General features: G+C 41.0%; 1 long non-coding RNA gene across 1 annotated transcript; it reads right to left on the bottom strand.

Annotated features, from left to right (window-relative positions):
* Positions 1-10,033: 10,033 nt before the first annotated feature.
* Positions 10,034-17,583, bottom strand: LOC141538736 (uncharacterized). Its single transcript, XR_012481115.1, has 4 exons — positions 16,857-17,583; positions 14,641-14,751; positions 13,612-13,722; positions 10,034-13,008 (listed from the first exon to the last, which is right to left on the bottom strand). It is a non-coding gene; the product is annotated as an uncharacterized LOC141538736 (long non-coding RNA).
* Positions 17,584-18,501: the final 918 nt, after the last annotated feature.

Below are 18,501 nucleotides of genomic sequence, written 5' to 3'. Positions count from 1 at the left end.
TACAGTATATGAATTTTATGGAATAGTAATGTTCATAAGAAGCCATAAGCAGAATGATTTCAAAGAGGCCTGGAAAGACTTCCATGAACTGATGCTAAGTGAAATGAACAGAACCTGGAGATCATTGTACATGGCAACAGCAGAGTATACAATGATCAATTCTGATGGATCTGGCACTTCACAACAATAAGATGATTCAGAGCATTTCCAGTCACTTTGTGATGAAGAGAACCATCTATGTTGAGAGAGAGGACTGAGGAAACTGAATGTGGATCATAATATAGCATTCTCCCTCTCTTTGTTGTTTGCATCTTATTTCTCATTTTTTCTTTTTATTTCATTTCTCTTGTGCAGCAAAATAATTGTATAATATGTATACATAAATTGAGCCTAACATATATTGGATTATTTGCTAATAAGAGGTCGGGAGAAAGGAGGAAAATTGGAACACATGGAACACATGCCAGGGTTCATGTTGAAAAATTATCAACGTATTTCTTTTGAAAATTAAAAACCTTTAATAAAAAAAAAGAAAGGTGGGAATTCACCACCCATGACAAAGAAATTAAAACAATGATTAGGAGCTATTTTACCCAACCTTCTGGCAGCAATTCTGGTGATGTAACTGAAATGGATGAATATTGAGAAAATTTTATTTTCTTTTCCTTCCCAAGACATCTGCCATGCAGGTTTCAGTTTAGCACATATATTTTTATGTACACACAATGTGTTTCTGGATGTATCACATTCATGAACACAGGCATGTATAGAGAAAACGATCATATACATACAAGTACGTGCATATATACACATGTATTCATGTAGACATTCATAACAAAAAAATCTAAAACAATTTTTATATATCTAAGTATAAAGTAGATTTTTCTGTTGATTGAATCTTTTTAAAGTTTGACGTTGTGTGAGATGAATGCTTAGTTGTTAGGATTTCTAGGTGAGAACTCAGGTTGTCTGGACAGTGACAAGGTGAGAATTCAGGTTGTCTGGACAATTACAAGGTGAGAACTCAGGTTGACTTGATAGAAGGAGCAAGCTCATTGGCTGAAGTGGTTCTTCCCAGAAGCCCTTGCATTATCCCACGCCCATTCTCTGGGAGGATAAAAGAGGCAACAGTGGGCCTGGAAAGCAGTCTGCCTAGAGAAGGATAAGAGCTGGAGGATATTCAGAGTCAGGATTCAAGGAGAAGACTCTGCATTACATCAGGCGGGATGGGGCTCTCTGCAGGTAGGGAAGTCACTTCTCTGGACAAGAGTTAACAGCAACTGCCTGGAGACAACGGTTCACTACAAGAAGAAGAATCTGTCTGAGAGATTTGAGTAGACACAGCAGATCTCTTCCCAGAGAGTGATCCGGCAGCTTCTGGAGACGACAGCTTGCTACATTTGGCGCCCAACGTGGGGCAAGGACTTTTGCTTATCCTGACAAGAGGAGCTAGACTAGACCTTCGCAATTTGGCGCCCGAACAGGGACAGACACGGTCCTGATTCCAGTGGAAAAGCCTCCCATCCAGATCTCAGTCTCTCTGACCCAGAACCGTGAGTAACAAGGAAACTTTGTTAAAGATTAAGTGAGTGTGCTAATAGATAAATAAGGAACTTGTTAAGGGCTAAACCAGCAATCTCTTATAGCTGAAATGGGGCACATGTTAGCTAAATTCAATCCCTGGACCTCAGCCGACTCAACCCCAGCCCCAGAAGCAACCTCAGCTCCACCCCCATTCAGGAGTGGTACTATAGCGAGTATAATCAAGATAATTGAGGAGCAGAGTTTACTTGTAACCTGGGTACAGATTGCTAAACTCTTGGCTGCATTAAGACGCACATCCCCTTGGTTCTTAGAGGAAGAAAAGATAGATGTAGATAAATGGAAGCTAGTGGGATTTGAAATGAAAGAATTTCATGCAAAAAATGGGCCTCGTTCAATTTCTGCAGAAGTATTTTATATCTACAACACAGTTCAATTAGCCTTAAACTATCAAGCAAGTTGTAGGAGAAGGAAAAGTTCTAAAAATGAACAGAGGAGGAAGTGTGAGGAAAAAAGGAAAGATCAAGATCTTGCCCTGGAGCAAGAGGATTTAAATGAGGAATTAGGGTATGATTCTATTGAAGAAGCTTCAACCCTGCCTAGAGAACAGATTATTGACAGGCCCACATCAACCCCACCTTCAGAGGTGGAGGAAGAAGGAGGGGAAGAGGCAGAAACACAAACAAAATTGCCTGTGAAGCAGCCTAAGCCTATGACAAGATTAGAAAAAGCATTGGTTAAAGCTAAGAGAGAAGGACAGGATATAAGTGATTTTATACATGCATATCCTGTGATTGAAAATATTGACTCTGTAGGTCAAAAAAGGAGAAGATATGCACCTTTAGATTTGAATAAAATTAAAGATTTGAAAAAAGGTTGTACCCTTTATGGGGCTACATCAGCTTATGTTAAAATGTTACTAGATGGTTTGTCTTATGAAGTCGTAACCCCAAATGATTGGAAATCCATAGCAAGGATATGCCTGGAACCTGGAGAAAATTTATTATGGCTTGCGGAATTTCATGAATTATGTAAAATTCAAGTCAGATGCAATTTGGAAATAGGAGTTAACACACAATTCACTTTTGAGCACTTGGCTGGTGAAGGTCAGTATGGAGAGAATTCAGAACAGACTAATTATACCATGACAATATATGAACAAATTGCTAAGGCTGCAATAAAAGCTTGGGGTGTCCTCCCTGGACAGAAAGATCGCAGAGAGGCTTTCACTAAAATACAGCAAGGTCCCAATGAACCTTTTGCAGATTTTGTGGGACGTTTGCAAACTGCTGTCAAAAGAACTATTGGAGAAAATGCAGCTACAGAAATAATGACCAGACATCTGGCTAAGGAAAATGCCAATGAGATTTGCAAAAGAATTATATGGGGATTAGACAAAGATGCTCCTTTAGAGGAGATCATAAGACGCTGTGCTACAGTGGGAACAAATGCTTTTTACACCCGGACAATGATGAACGTGGAAAGACAGGGTCCCTCCTGGCAAGGGCCTTCTAGAGAAACTTGGCAATGTTTTCAATGTGGAAAAATTGGGCATCTAAGAGCTCAGTGCAGAAATGGAGATACAGTGAGAAGACAGGGTGAGAGAAGGCCTAAAACTCCATGTCCAAAATGTCACAAGGGCCTCCACTGGGCCTCCGAATGTAGATTGACCCAGGGAAATAACAGGTGGGGCCCAGCTTCAGCCCCCCAAGTGGGGCATGATGGCAGCTGATGTTACACCCAAAGAGCCTTTAGAAGGTCAGGTCTCTGATGTGATCAACCAGCAGAAATGCAATCACATGGCAGAAAGGGATTACCTGATAAGTGAGCCAAAAGGCAATCAGATTGCAAAAATGGATTACACTTGGGGAGAATACAGGCCTTTTAAACCAATTGGGCTGTGTCCAGTGCAAACAATTCCAATGTAATTGCCAGATGATGAGAAGAGATTTAGAAAGTGGTAAATAGAAGGTAATTAGATAGGTTAACTGCCTGGGGGAGAGGGTTTGCTTGTATTTCTTCAGCAGGAGAAGGAATCAGATGGGTGCCAACGAGTCATATTCACCTTGTCCATCAGAGAGAGACAGAAAAAGAGAAATACCTCAAAATAAAGGAGAAGATCTAAGAAACATCTTACACTGAAAGAGCATGGCTAATAAAAAGACTGTTAAAGAACTTTAAAACCAGCAGGAATCATTGGACTTCCTCACACAAGATGAGACTAATGGACAATGGACTTATGGACATTTATAAATTTTCAATTTATGATTATTTGATTATGTTATTTTTTATATACTTCTAGCATGTGTTATGTTACTATGTTACTATGTGCTTATGTAATTTATGTAATTATGTGTAATACTTCCCATATTGATGGATTTATGTTTCAAGGTCATGACTGTCCTATGTTCTAATCAAAAGAAAGGGGGAGATGTTAGGATTACTAGGTGAGAACTCAGGTTGTCTGGACAGTGACAAGGTGAGAATTCAGGTTGTCTGGACAATTACAAGGTGAGAACTCAGGTTGACTTGATAGAAGGAGCAAGCTCATTGGCTGAAGTGGTTCTTCCCAGAAGCCCTTGCATTATCGCACGCCCATTCTCTGGGAGGATAAAAGAGGCAACAGTGGGCCTGGAAAGCAGTCTGCCTGGAGAAGGATAAGAGCTGGAGGAGATTCAGAGTCAGGATTCAAGGAGAAGACTCTGCATTACATCAGGCGGGATGGGGCTCTCTGCAGGAAGGGAAGTCACTTCTCTGGACAAGAGTTAACAGCAACTGCCTGGAGACAACGGTTCGCTACAAGAAGAAGAATCTGTCTGAGAGATTTGAGTAGACACAGCAGATCTCTTCCCAGAGAGTGATCCGGCAGCTTCTGGAGACGACAGCTCGCTACACTTAGTACCTTTAAAATTTTTTTGTTTCATTAGTTTTTGTAACATGCCTTCCTGGCAGTTACAATTACTAGTCTGTCCTAGGCCCAACAGAGTACCTTTGACCACCGATCTTTGCAGTGTCAACTCTACCCGGCTTACCCCCTCTGAGGTCTTCAAAGGTCTCTGGCCACGATCTCTTGAATCTATAGCTTAATAACCAGTAGCACGCTCAAGAACAACCACATGTAATCTTAAAAGCCTTTATTATACCTACTTACATAATGCCCTGACTTGTTGGTTCCCTAGTGAATGCCTGGTCAGAAGACTCATGTGTTCACTACCAAAATCCTTACCTCCTTTGGCTATCCATCTCGGCTTGGCCACCCAGGTTAGGGAGCCAGGTTAAAGAGCGCCAGGTTAAGGAGAGCGACTGCTGTCTGCAGTGGGCTTATAAAGGGCTTGTGAGGTCACACACACAGCCAACCAGCGAGAGAGTCAGCTATTACGAAGCTATCTCAATGTGGCCAAGATCCCACCTACAGGGAAGTCCTAATATCCACAGAGATTACTTCTGGGCCACTCAATCTCCCGTTGCACTGTAGCACCGCCCATTTAAAGGGCCCTTACAATTCCCTTCTCTTGTTTTGCAGGAACCACAATCTTACAAGTTTTGTCAGAGTCATATAGCCAGGAAGCATTAAGTGTCTGAGGCCAGATCTGACCTTGGATCCAACTGGCTTCTATCCACTGAGGCACCTATTTGCCCCCTCCCCTAACTGTTTGTCTCAAAAATACTCCTCCCTACCCCAATTGAAATCAGAGATACTCAAGGCAGAAAAGTAAAGAGGATTAATTATGATCTCAGGAGAAAGACAGCTCCCAAAGATAGTAGTGTCAGTACAGTAGGGTGTAATATTCTTCTCTAAAATATGTTCTCTGGGAGCAGGTTCCTTGGGGGCCTTCTGGGAGCAGCCTTCGTTTTAGTTCAGTGTAATAATCACCCCAAATGCAGCCAGGAGCTAAAAGTTCATATCCTTTATTGTCTCCTTCAAAATAGCCAAATCTGTTTCTCCTTGGTTCCAAGAGCTCTTGCTACTAATCTTTTGTCTCTTCCAGCTTCTGACTCTAGCTTCCTCTGAATCCAAAGCCTCCAGTCAGCACAAAAGTGGAAAATGGAATGAATCTGTCTCTGCCTCTGGGAGTGGCCTTGTGGATCTGGCCCTGGGAGCTTCTTGCTTATATGCTGTACACTGAGCACACTCCAATCATTACATTACTAGGAAATCATTATTTGTTGTAGGATTAAATCAGTGCTAAATTAGATTTAACCATTGTCTCCTCAATTCCACTTATTACCTTGTTTCAGGTTCTGGCCCATAACATCTCCTTGTAGGATCAGATCAATCATATTGAACCATGCTAAATTAGATAATTATTGTCTCATCAATTCCACTAACTTAGTACCTTGTAAGAATCATACAATAGGGCAAAACACAAGCTGCAAACACTGGATTATATAGACACTAATTCAGAAGCCCCCACTCTCTTCTGACCTTTTCCCCTATTAGCTGGGTGAGTCCAGGTCTACATCCTAATGCAGAAATCTAAACCATCTCCTTTTCCCCAAGGTTTTGCTTTCCTTGTGCTCTTTCCTTCCTCTCCAGTGTTTACATTCTGATTACCAGGTTCCTCAAACAGCTCTCCTCTTTTACAGCCCCTTCCCCAGTTCTTAACCCTTTCCTCTTCTACTTCTGCTCTTTCTTATATTACCCAACATCTCACCGACCCCATGCACACCTATTTTTTTTCCATTCCTCTCTTACCTATAGGGTGAGACAAGGTTCTCTGTGTATGATATTCTCTCTTTGAGCCAAATCCGATGAGACTAAGATTCACATAATGCTCATCCCCCTCCCTTTTCCCCCTCAATTGTTATAAGTCTTTGGTGCTTCTTCATAACATATTGTTTACCCCATTTTACTTGCTGAATGGCTGGATTTTAGCAGCAAACCAAGTTCTTTTTCATTTCAGAATATTTTATATTTGAGGCCTTTCAATCCTTTAAAGAGGAAGGTGCCAGATACTAAGTTATGCTGATGGTGCCTCCTCCATATTTGAATAATTTGTTTCTAACTACTTGCAGTAGTTTCTTCTTAATCTGATAATTCTAGAATTTAAGTACTGTATTCCTTGGAGTTTCCATTTTGGAGTTTCTTTCAGGAGGTGATGGGTGGATTCTTTCTATGAATATTTTTCCCTCTGGTTCAAGGACATCAGTACAGTTTTCCTTGATGATTTCCAGAAAGATGTTGTCTAAGCTCTTTCCTTTAACATGGTTTTCAGGTAATCCAATAATTCTTAGATGGTCTCTACTGGATCTGTTTTCTAGGTCAGTTGTTTTTCTGATGAGATACGTTACTTTTTCTTCCTTTTTTTGATGTTGTTTGACTGATTCTTGGTATCTCATTAAGCCACTCACATTTGTTAAATTTTAATTTTTAGTCAATTATTTTCTTCACTTAGCATTTTTTTTTACCTTCTTTTGCATTTGACTTTAAACGAGTTGTTTTATTTATTGGATTTTTTTTTCCATTTCACCCATTCTATTTTTAGGGAATTGTTCTCAGTTTTCATTTCACCAATTCTGTTTTTCAAGGGATTGCTTTCTTTTTTCATTTCACCACATTTCTAGATACCATCAAAAGAAAAATGTCCAGATCTCATAGAACCAAATGGTAAATAAAGTAGAATAAGAAAGAATCCACTGATCACATGCTCAAATAAATCCCTTCAACTTTCAGGAACATCATTGCCAAAGGTCAGAGAGTCCAGATCAAAGAAAAAAATACTTCAAATAGAAGACTTCCAGTGAGGTCCTATTGGTTATTGGTACTGGTGGTTATTGTTCATATTGTCAAAGAGTGTAAGTGAACATCTATGCAAGCATGAAGAATAGGGAACAACTACCATTTCAATCTCATTCCCCTCCGAAATGCTCAAAGGAAGGAAAATTCACACACATACAACTGGTTGTAGAAATCCATTTCACTTAAGGAGTCAATCTGAAGGAAAGAGGGAACAAAAGGAAGTTAAAAAAAGAGGCAGATTAAAGTATTGTGGTATTGGTTGTGGCATTCAGTCCTTTCAATCTTCGGTGACATTTTGTGATCGCTGAAGTTTGTGGTGGGAGCAAATAATCTGAGTCCTTAGGAACCATTTCCTTTATGGGCATGGTCTACCCATACTGGCTTACTTAATGTTCCTTGAACAGCTGACCCCTGTTGCCACAAAAACTGTTCTCATGGGAAACTAGGTGGTGAAGTGGACCTGAGTTCAGATATGAATTAAGACACTTACTAGCCAGTCATTCTACCCTGATTGCCTCCAAAAAACCAATACTTCTCATTTTTGAGAAAATGAAGTTCCTACTCAGTAGACTCTAGAGCACTCATTAGTGCCTGAACATCAGCTATAAACTCCTGTTCTAACATTTCCTAACCCTCCAAATTCTTCCAATTTTTCTTGTCTTCTTTCAAATTACTCTCTTTTCTGTACTCTTATCCTCTGGGTTCCCTGGTTCCGTGCTTCCTTTCAAAGAAGGTTCCAGGCTTGGAAAGATTTACATGAAATGATTTTAAGTGAAACATGCAGAACCAGCACCACATTATACATACAATAAGTGCAAGAATGTGCAGTGATCAACTATGAAAGACTTTGTTCTTCCCAGTGTTCAGTGATCCCAAGAAATCCCAATAGTTTTTGAAGAGATGTCCTCTGCATCCATAAACGATAAGGAGACTGAATGTAAACAGCTATTTTCACTGCTTTTTTTCTGTTTTATTTTTTTTCTCTCTCCCATGGTTTTGCCTTTTTGCTCTTGATTTTTCTCTCCCAATACGATTCAGAAAACAATGTATGTTAAAAATCAAAACAGTGTATGATTAAAGTGTTCTTTCCTCCAGTCTAGGGTATTTGTTACTGTACCATTGAAAAGCACATATAATACCAAAGTATCTTTACTCTGGTGCTCTAGAATAGATACTAAAAGCATGTGATTTCTCTTCACAGTGAGAAATAAATGGTTATCCTAAAATAAGTTATTTCTGTGGGTCAGCTATCATTTTCACAAACACACACACACACACACACACACACACACACACACACACACACACACAAAGAAAGCTCCATCTCCTATCTCTGAACCTTGTCAATAGTTATCTCTTATTCCTGGAACATCCTCTGTTCTAACCTCTATTTCTTGGCCAATTATCCAAACTTAAGCCCTCCTGCTCAAGTCTTGGGAATGAGGCTTGAGAAGCCCTGGTTTCCTGGCAATTTTCCTTTTTCCTAAGCTTTTAACAACTTGCCTAATAGCTAATCATCACAAGGTTTACTCTGCACTAATCTCATATTCTTATTGATGACATCATACCAGTCCCCATGAAGTACAGCAAGTTCAGAAGGTGAGATTGAATTCTGGAATGAATTCAGAGCTGAAATCACTCAAGGTGAAGGACACAATCATAAAGCCATAAGGGAGGCAAAGTTCCTAGGAAGAAGGGGGAAGGAGGGAATTTTTATGGAAAAGGACCCAGAAGAAATAATCCTAACTATGCTAATGCAAGCTCAGAAAATAAGACAAAAGGAATTTATTAATACTTCAAGGTAATATACACTGAATTTAATCTGTGCTCTTTTTATGGAAAGGGTTGAGCAATTTCATCAGAAAACACAATTTTGTTTGCTTCATATTTCAAAGGAGATGGGGTTAGTCCTGCCTCATTTATTGATTAGTCCACATTTTCAATGAAGAAAGCCAATTAGGGAGTATGTGCCATCACCATCTTACATAGGCTGTCTGCCTCATACTCAAAGTTAAAAGCAAAGTTTTTTTTAAAATGGAGTCTCCCCTGATCGACTCAGGACAAATAGATGACTTTGGATGATAGTTTCATGACTTTTTGTTTTGATGTATATACATCTATGTTTCTATATAGATACTATGACGTTCTCTCTTGTGGATTTGAGAATACTAGGAATTCTTTGTACAGAGATGGAAACCAATGCACTAATGAGCCCTACAGATCCATAGGTTGTGAAATCAAAGAATATTGGAACTACCCAAAAAATGTTGAGATTTGGGCAGTCTGAGAGGGGCTACCCACTTTCCATTAGGAAAATGCCACCTGAAATGACAGCCAATAAATCAACTTGACCTTTAGAGATTTATCCTTTTGACTTACACTTGGCTATAATCTTTCATTTTATTTTTCCTCTGGTCATACAAGGGAGCCTCTCAGTTGCCTCCCATTTTAATGAGAGGCAAAATGGATTGGAGAAAGGGGGAAATTGGGAAAGGAACCTGAAAGAATTGATCCCTTTCATATGCATTGTGTTGAGGCTGGCTCTCCTTCCTGCCCAACCAGAGTAAAGACAGAAAAGCAAGGCCTGGGCTCTGTTACATTAGCTGTTAGGGCCTTGTGGGTCTACTACTCCTTTAGTTGGGTGGATGGGGTAGTGGTTGTAATAAGTTTTTGGACTTATTTGTTGAAATCTTTTTCCCCCAGGAAAAGTCTGCAACTCAATGGGGAGAAGAAACAGGATATTTAGCAATATTTGTTCAAGATACAAAAGCTTCATTGTAAACGGGAGAACACATAAAATATAAACTAGAACATACCAGATCAATACAGAGTAGAGAGTCACATGAGAAGGCATAATCCTAATACAACAGTTGGAATCCATTAGGAAAGAGTTGTACAGGGTCATGAGGTTGATAGCAAGTTGAGTGAAGGAAAGCAAGCATGTGGGGGAGGAGTGTTGTAGAGGAAGGACTTAGAACGTGCAGAAGTAAATCGAAATGTAGGCTAAGTAAAAGAGGGCAGGGGAGACTGACCCTGCAAAGCTGGGTGCCTGCAGTTGAGAATTTCACACAAGGGTGAGTTTGGGGGAACCAAGATTATGCAATGTGCTTTGGACACATGGATATTCAGTTGCAATGTGGGTCAGATTCAAAATGTGCAACAGATATTGTATGGGAATTGGGGAGCACAGCTGAGGAGGGAGACTCCAGCCCCATCAACATCTCTGGGAGTGTTTGCCCAGAGATGACAATTGGGGCCTCATCAATTTCCAGGACATCCGAGTAGGAGCACACAGAGCAGAAAGGTGACTGGCGACAGGTCCATGACATGAATAAAGATCCAGTCAAAGAGGCACAGGGCACACAAGTCAGTAAGGAACCCAGAGAGAGCAGAATCGTGAAAACTCTAAAAGAGTATCCTGAAGAAGAAAAAGCAGTCACTTCTAAAAATGCTGCCAGAGAGATGCTGAAGGATCAGAATTAGACTGTGGTCTTTCAGCTTTTGCACTACAGAAGTTATCTTCACTTTTCAATGAGTAAAACTCATCTGAATGAGGAGAAGAGAAGCCAGAGTGCAGAGACTTTAGGAAAAAATATCAAAAAACATTCAATTTCTACTATGAGTCAAACCCTGCACTATGTTCTGGGGATGGGGTGGATACAAAAACTTGGCGATTTCCCATTCTCCATGGAAACAAATTTGTACCAATAAGTGGTTTACAAGGAAAACTGAAAGTAAGGAAGTTGTCCCTTGAACTTCCCCAAGTGTGAATGGTGGGACAGCACAAGCAAAGCCAGTTGCAGAGGGTCCAGCTCTAAGCCAAAGGCCAGGTATCTGAGTCCATCCCTGCTCTCTGTCCTGCTCCCGTCTTTGCCACCCTCCCTCTTCTATTCCTGATTATTTTGCCCTTTTCATCCACAGACTTGGCCCCATCATTGGGTAGTCGAAGACCCTTCCCATAGGCCAATTTATTTCCGAGGGGAATACCTCCTTTTCTTGAAAGGGATCTCCCACACACACAGGCTAATAGCCCTACAGAAGTGTTGCTGTCACCTCTCAATAGCAGCCTGTGCCAACAGGCCAAGTCTGTCCTGGGTATCAGGAAAGACCTTATTATCCCAATTAGGGAGAATGAACCAACAAAGTACAGGGCAGCCCTTCCAGTGAAGAGAGAAGCCCGCAAGGAGCTGGTTCCTCTTGAGACGAGAAGTGTATGCCAAAAAGCCAAGGCACTACTCTTCAACAGTCCATGTAGCAAAATTTTACCACTTGACAGGGAACAACATTTTGGCTCAATGCCAAAGGAAGCCACAAAACCCTTACATCTCCTGCAAGGCCAGGGGAAACAGGGAGCTCCCCCTGCCCTCTTTTTCCCTTTACCCATATTTGGAACCCCTGGGTGCTATTGGCACAAAAAACTCCTCCAAGGCCTCAGGGCCAAGAGACTGGCCCTGCCCACCTCAGAATTGAAGCCAGCCCAGCTTGTGGGGCGGGAGCAGTGCTCAAGGCAATTGTGCTAGCCAATCCTAACACTGAAGGGGCTCCCCTGTTCATTCTCCCTAATAGGGACAATATGGTTTGTCCTGATCCCCAGGGCGCACTTGGCCTGTTTGCACAGGCTGCTTTGGAGCAGTGCCAGCAACTCTTACACAGGGCTGTTAAGTCTGTGTGTTGGGGGATCCCCTTCAAGGAAAGGGGGTATTCCTTTGGGGATCACAGACAGGCTAAGGAATACCCCTACTAGGACACAGAAAGGGTGTGAGAGCATGCACACTTGAGGATTTGGGGGTTGTTCTGGGTAGATTGAGAAGTGGTCCAAGGAATTGAGTCATCCAGGGCAATTTCAACAAAATAAGGGGATTTGAAATTAAAGCAGAGACAACAAATACATCCCAGCTAGGGTTTAAAAATGAATGTACAGGGGATGCTAGGTGGCAAAGTGGAGAGAGCACCAGCCATAAAGTCAGGATGACCTGAGTTCAAATCTGGTCTCAGACACTAAAAAAAAAAATGTAAATAGGAACCTGCTGCCTGAGGTTTAACAATTGTCAAATTCACTTCCCACCTCTCCCTAGGCTGCTGTCCCTTCAATCTAACCCCTAGTGAGTTATCTGATGTAGGTGTTTTCCCATTCTTTCAAGTGCTTCTAGGAAAATCCACCAGCTTGTAGGGTCCCTTATTTCTTATCCCCCCTTTTGTTTTATCAAAGACATCATCAGAGGGGAAGTAGGGCTCCAATTGTCAAGTAGCCATCTCACATATAAATCCTCAAAGTGAATAGAAGTTCCTATACATAAAGCATTAGTACAGTAAGGGTTTGCTGCTCCAGTACTTTTGTAAAGATCCCTCAAATAATTACATGTTCTGAAGGGAACATTGTGTCCAATTACGTAATACAAATACATACTATAAGCATGCTTTTCAGCAACAGTTGCCCAAATTTTAACCCAATATTTCCATCCTAAATCCTAAATAGATTGCAACAGGGGACCCAGTCATTCATCACCCAGGCCCAGTTCCCCCTAAATCAATGGGGCTCAAAGTTCATTAGAAGCAGGGGTGATGGTCTCATCTTCTGAAACTGCTTTCTGCTGAGAATGGGCGTAGACTTGAATCATCCTACAAATTCCCAATTCTTGGGGTGGTGTGCTAGAATGCATTGAAGCATCTGATGAGTTGAGCCAGGTCCTGGAACACGTCAATACAGCTGTTATGTTGACCAAAATCTAGAATAAAAAAAGAAAAATCTAATAAGGGTTGGAGTAGTCTGAGATAGAAAGACTGGCCCACAAGGACTGCTGCAAAATGTGGAGAGGCCAATATAGATTGGTCAGTAGCTTCCCATATAGGGAAACATGCTGGTCTCACAGGACAGACAAATGTTGAAGCTGCATCAGCTGTGAATAAACAAAATACCAGTGAGGTCTCACAGACCATTGTGTCAATTATTCTTACATTGTTTTAGGAATCTTTATGATTCTTATTAGCTACAGACACACATTATCTACTAACTGGTGGATGACTAGGTTAAATACTCATTCACCTAATCATTAAGGATATAATGACTACATATAGTCAGATTGGAATCAGCCAGCTATTATGTAATTGAAGTGTATTAATGGTTTTCATTGACTATTTGTGCTGATTATAGAAATCCGCTCTAAGATAAAAAAGCAGGAACATGGTTACAATATAATATAATCAGTCAAAACTGATTCTTCAGCACATAGATGACACAGGATAAAGGAGCCTTAACTCGTTATGCTTCAGGTAATTGTCCCACTTCCTGTCAGAGGTGGAGTACTGACTTGATGATCAGACATTCATACCTGAATTTAAAGCTCCCAAATATCAGCTGCAATCCCGACAGATTTGACCTCCAGTAGGAAACCTCATGAATGAAAGCTTCAGATGGATCTAGATCTCAAGGATGTCATATCCTAAATAGATATTAACCATGACCTTATATTGATCAGAGTAATAGAGTCATCCAAGAAAGTTCACAGCTTATCATTCATATCAACGTAGATGCCTTATATATAAGGTCAGCGTTACATAAATCTTTTTACTTTTAAAATGCCCAATACATAGAATAAGTCTAAATTGCATATTGTCTATAAGCAGAAACATGTCCAAAGGGACAAAGGCAAAATCTATTACTTTCAGAGTCCCTTTAAATAAGGGGTACACTTTAAGGTGACTCCAGACATTCAATTAAAAGTCATAGGATATCTTAATCACATATAAAAGAACATTATCAGAAATAACATTAATAACTTTTTCATTCTAAAAAATATTAATTCATCCTTCTCCAATTGAGGATTCCCGATAAACCTTTGGAAATATAAATAAGAGGCAGAACAAGGTGTATATAAAACAAAAAATCCCATAAACAATTGGGCATATTCCATCAGTTCAGATAAAAATCCTGCTGCAATGGGGAAAATATCAGTTGCATCTGGGTAGGGTCTGTTAAGAGTAGAAAAATGCCAATTCTGACGCACTCAGTCTATGACTTCAGTGCCATAAACATGAATCAGGCAAAAATGTATTTTATAGAAGTACAAAAAAATAACAAAATTCATATGGAAGAATAAAAGGTCAAGAATATCGAGGGAATTAAGAAAAAAATACAAAGAATAGTGGCTTCAATTGTACACTTGATAAATGCTCAAAGGATATGAACAGAATTTTCAGATGAAGAAATGTTAATTTCTAGGCAGATAAAAAAAGTGCTCTAAGGCACTCCCACTACACACCCCTCAGACTGGCTAAGATAACAGGAAAAGATAATGATGAATGATGGAGGGGATGTGGGAAAACTGGGAAACTTAATACATTGCTGGTGGAATTTTTACCTGATCCAGCCATTCTGGAGAGCCATTTGGAACTATGCCAACAGGGCTGTCAAAACCTGTATACCCTTTGATCCAGCAGGGTATCTGCTGGGCCCATATGCCCAAGAGACCCTAAAGGAGGGAAAAGGACCGACATGTGAAAAAATGTTTGCGTCAGCCCTTTTTATACTGACAAGAACCTGGAAACTGAGTGGATGTCCATCAGTTGGACAGTGCCTGAATAAGTTATGGTATATGAGTGTTATGGAACATTATTGTTCTATAAGAAATGATCAGTACTTTCGGGAAGGCCTGGAGGGACTGACATGAATAGATGCCGAGTGATATGAGCAGGACCAGGAGACCACTGTACACGGCAACAGCAAGAGTATACAATGATCCATTCTGATGGTCCTGGCTCTTTCCAACAATGAGATCATTGAGGACAGTTCCTATGATCCTGTCATAAAGAGAGCCTTCTACACACAGAGAGGGGGCACTGGGAACTGAGAGTGGATCACAACATAGCATCTTCACTCCTCTTCTTGTTTGTATCTTTTCTTTCATATTTTTCTTTTCCTTTCGGATCTGATTTTTCTTGTGCAGCATAATTGTACAAATAGGTATACATACGACAAATTTAACATTTTTAGATTATCATGTATTGAATTACTTGCAGTCTGGGGGGAGTGAGGACAAAGGGAGGGAAATTTGGAACACAAGGTTTTGTAAAGGTTAATGTTGAAAAATTATCCATTCCTATGATTTGAAAATAAAAAGCTTAAGTGTAAAAGAGAGAAAATTTAAAAAGGATGGTTGCTTAGCATAACCAAACCTAAAAGTATATTATGAAACTTTAGTTATCAAAACCATTTGCTCTTAGCTAAGCTAACAGAGTGGTTGATCAGAGGAATACATTGCAATGATCAAGGCTTATAATTATCTAGGATTTGATAAATCCCCAAACACCAGATTCTGGCACAAAAACTCACTATTTGATAATAAATCTCAGGGAAAAGTGGAAAATCACATCCGTGTGATTACCCAGCCATTTCATTTGATGAAATCCACAAAAGAAAAGATCAAGGTAGTAACTAGAGGGCCAGAAGGAGGGACTTGAAATCCTAACCAATAGTTCTACCCTGGACAAGCCTTTCTCAACCCTTTCAGGCACCTAGAAGCAAACCAGCTCTCTCCAGAAGAAGTGACAGCTGGGGTACCCACCTGCTGTGAGAAAGGGATTTTCCATATCTACAGTTCATATCTACACAGAGAATGAACAATTGTGCCCACCCCTCCAATTTTAAGGAAGCAATGGAACATATAAAAATGTTGAGATTGCTGAGCATTACTTGTTAGGAATTTAAAATCTGGTTTGAAGGCAGGCCAGAGAGGCTCTGCCAGTTGTCAGAAGGTCATTTGTCAAAGAAAGAATAAGAACTGTGAGCCAGTCTTGCCCCTCTTTTCTTGTGCTAAGGTTCCACGAGTCTCCCATGGTTCAGCTTGATTCACAAACTGGGTGGTGGTAGTGGAGGATCACAACAACCCTGTGAGCAAGTAGGCAAAGTGACTTTCTCTCAGACACACTGGTACATCTGAGCCTGAATTTGGACTCCGGATCACACTGACTTTCAGACTCAGTTGTCCAAAGACTGTACAAGCCTTACTTCACTGTAACAGAATACAAGATTAGTGATAATTTTAAAATGAAGCAATTAAAACCACTTGTAGTAAAGGAGAGGAAGGGACCCACATGTGCAAAATATATTTGGGACAACTCTTTTGTGGCCAAAGTCTATCTGGCAGGAGAGGCAGGCTTCCTGGGAGCAGGTGCTCCAAGAGAGGCCTGCGGGGGAGGGGTGGTAACCAGCACCATCAGGCTTTCTTTGGGGACATATTGGCCAGGCTGACAAAGGGGCCTAATGGTTGCTGCCAGCTTGTGGGCAGAGAGGAGGCAGGTTGGACACAGGGAGTGGAGGCTGTTCTTTCCCAAGGGAGTAACTTGTGGCAGGTCCAAGAGAATTGGATGCTGGCTTGCCTGTGGGAGTGGAAGTTGGCCAGAAGGAGTTGAAAGACCCCAGGGGGGGAAAGATGATGTGCCCTTTCCTTATTTAGCATGGGCCTGTCCCTGGGACCTCTGAGAAGATGTCTAAGAGTCGGGGAGCTTGGAGAGCAGGGCTGTCGTGTCTGAGGGTAAACGTGCAGCAGCCCCTTAGCAGATTCAGCAAGCCTGTTACCTCTCAAGGGGAATGAGAGCCCCTCTGATGTCCCTTTCCAAACATTACTGACGACTCTGTGTTGGGCCACGGCTTGCAATCAATCTCGAATTTCCGCTGCACACTTCATGGTGAAGTCCTGGCTGTCAGGATTCCCTTTCTTTGCAGTTCTGTCGCCCCAATGAGCATGTGAGCTCTGGAAACAGTGTAAAAGTTCCCTCTCAATCGTTTCCCCAGTTTGAAGCTTTGGGGAGGGCAGGGAGTTCGGCCTTCTGAGCAGAGACTCCCCAGCAGAGAGGGTTAGCCCCCTAAGTACTTCTGAGCGTCACCATGGAGTCTCGTAGCCATCTATGCCCATCTTCCAAAAACCTGGACCCATCAGTAAACTCTTCACCATCTAGGGAAGCATGTCACCTAGAGCGGACTGAATGTAAAGTTTCCTCACTACTATGAATAACATCACTGGGCTGTGTTCTGTCAGGAAACAGGGCAGCGGGTGGCGAGGGTGACACAGGCAGAGGATTCAATTAGGAGGATCTACTAGGAGGGCCTGATAGTTGCCTTGCCTTTGGCTAGCCTTCAACTGACATGGCCTGGAGCTTCTAGAATGGTCTGAAAGCCTTGGGCAGTTTTCAACCTGGTTCCTAACTGTTGGTCAGTAACTGTTTTTAACTACTGTTAAAATTTGTGGCCCTATGGCTACCTTGTGCAACTTCTTCTGAATGTCTGGAGCAGCCTAAGAATGACAGTCATGTTGAGGGCAGTGGTCCCTTCAGGTGAAGAGCAGTGAAGATAGGTGTATTTCTTTTCAGTTTTTATATCCAATTTACATTAACTTCATTTGTAAATAAAAAAAAAAAAAAACTAACTGAAAAGCAGAAAAAAAAGGAATAACAAAGTAAAAATATTGCCCCATCCCAGAAGAACATCAGGGAGAATTGCAAATATATAACAATAAATTTCTTTTTCAAGAAACTATAATAAGAGAATTTAGATTTCATATTCTTTGATTTCACAACATCTTATGGATCTCTCAGGCTCCTTAGTGCATTGGTTCCCATCCCAGCTTCAACAATTCTCTCTTGTATTCTCATATCTTTATTGCAGTGTTAGTGTATACATCTTCATTCCTGTGTTGTGCCAAAGAATATTGGAACTACACTCAAATATTGTGACTTGAGCAGTCTGTGAAAAGCTGCCCATTAAGAAAATGCCACTTGAAATCAAAGCCAATAAAAGAATTTTCTTTTGAGATAAATCCTTTTGATATACAGACATGTTGCCATAATCTTTCATCCTCTCATTTTTCCTGGGTCATACAAATGAGTCTCTCAGTTGCCTCCTTTCCCTTTCTTTTATGATGAGGAGAGATGCAAAATGGAATGGACACAGGAGGAAATTGGGAAAGGAACCTTAAAGAATTGATCACTTTATTCAATGTGTTGAGGCTGGCTCTCATTACTGCACAACCATTATAAACACAGAAAACAAGGCCTGGGCTCTGCTATATTACCTATTAGGGCCTTGTGGGACAGCTCCTCCTTTAGTTGGGTGGATGGGGTAGTGGTGGTAATGAAAGTTTTTAGGACTTATTTGTTGACATCCTTTTCCCCCAGGAAATCTGCAGCTTGAACAGGTAGAAGAAATAGGAGGGTTCCTAAGGGGG

The sequence above is a fragment of the Sminthopsis crassicaudata genome, chromosome 4 (assembly GCF_048593235.1).
Source record: "Sminthopsis crassicaudata isolate SCR6 chromosome 4, ASM4859323v1, whole genome shotgun sequence".
Classification (NCBI taxonomy): Eukaryota; Metazoa; Chordata; class Mammalia; order Dasyuromorphia; family Dasyuridae; genus Sminthopsis; species Sminthopsis crassicaudata.
Note: the sequence above shows the minus strand (reverse complement) of the source record. Positions and strands in the feature narration are given on the sequence as shown.